Source organism: Macadamia integrifolia, unplaced genomic scaffold (genome assembly GCF_013358625.1).
Source record: "Macadamia integrifolia cultivar HAES 741 unplaced genomic scaffold, SCU_Mint_v3 scaffold908, whole genome shotgun sequence".
In the NCBI taxonomy this organism is placed as follows: domain Eukaryota; kingdom Viridiplantae; phylum Streptophyta; class Magnoliopsida; order Proteales; family Proteaceae; genus Macadamia; species Macadamia integrifolia.
In genome coordinates, this window is record NW_024870578.1 from 125,871 (window position 1) to 127,132 (window position 1,262).

Genomic DNA, 1,262 nt, shown 5'->3' on the forward strand with positions numbered 1-1,262 from the left:
GGGTTATAGCGCTCGTCCCTCACACCTCTCAATATTGCTTGCACTACAGAGAAAGAAACCCTCGTTACAAAATATATAGCGAAAAAACTCTAATCCGAAAAGTATAAAACTACCCTTAAATACAAAATTCGAATGGGGGGTTGTGCCCCCTACACCCCCGCAATAAGACCGCCGTCCTGCCTGTCGAGGTGCCTGCACCAGTATTCCCTAGATTAAACTATAACAGAATATAAGACATCATACACCAACAATCTCCAGATTGGTTTGAATTTTTTCGAGCCTCCTGTAAAGATAACTTGTAGATGTCTTCATCCCTGTACCTCATTAGAGGTACAAACCCACTCCTCTTTAGTGAATCCCTCATCTTAAAAAATAAGGAATATTAATCAAGTCCAAATAGGACTCGAACTTCTCTCCAGGATTAACATCTGTATGAATTTTTCTCAAGTGAATACTGTCTTCTGATACGAGCTCTCCCATCTTGTGAAATCTCATATCAATATGCTTTGCCCTTGCTTGAAACGTCTGATTCTTTACAATATGTAAGGCACTATGATTGTCATAATGTAATACTGTACCTCCTTGCTCCAACCCCAACTCATGAACCAATCTAGCAAATCAAACTCCTTCCTTGGTAGCCTCAACTGTCGCCATGTACTCTTCCTCTATAGTGAACAGTGCAACTGCAGGCTAAAGCATCACTCTCCATGATATAGGTCCACCAGCCAATGTATATACATACCCTGTAGTAGACCTCCTCCTGTCTAAATCACCAGCATAGTCAGAATCAACATAACCCACCAGTTCTGTGAAACTTCCCTTACCACTGAACATAACACCTATATCTTTAATCTTGCTCAAATATCTAAAGATTCACTTAATTGCATTCTAATGCTCCTTCCTTGGATTACTCATGTATCTTCTAACAACATTGACTGCATGAGACAAATCCGGTATACTACAAACTATATCATACATGAGACTCCCAACCGTGCTAGCATAGGGGACCTGAGACATCTACTCCACCTCCTTCCTTTCAGATAGCTTGAAGTGGCTAGCTAATGGAGTGCTAATCGGCTTAGCCTTTTTCATGTTGAAATGCTCTAGTACCTTTTCAATATACCTCTTCTGAGTTACCCAAAGTTTACCTACATTTCTATCTCTAAGGATTTTCATGCCAATGATCTTCTTAGTAGCACCAAGAATCTTCATCTCAAATTCAGCACTCAATAAAGACTTCAAAGAGGCTATATCATGCTTAT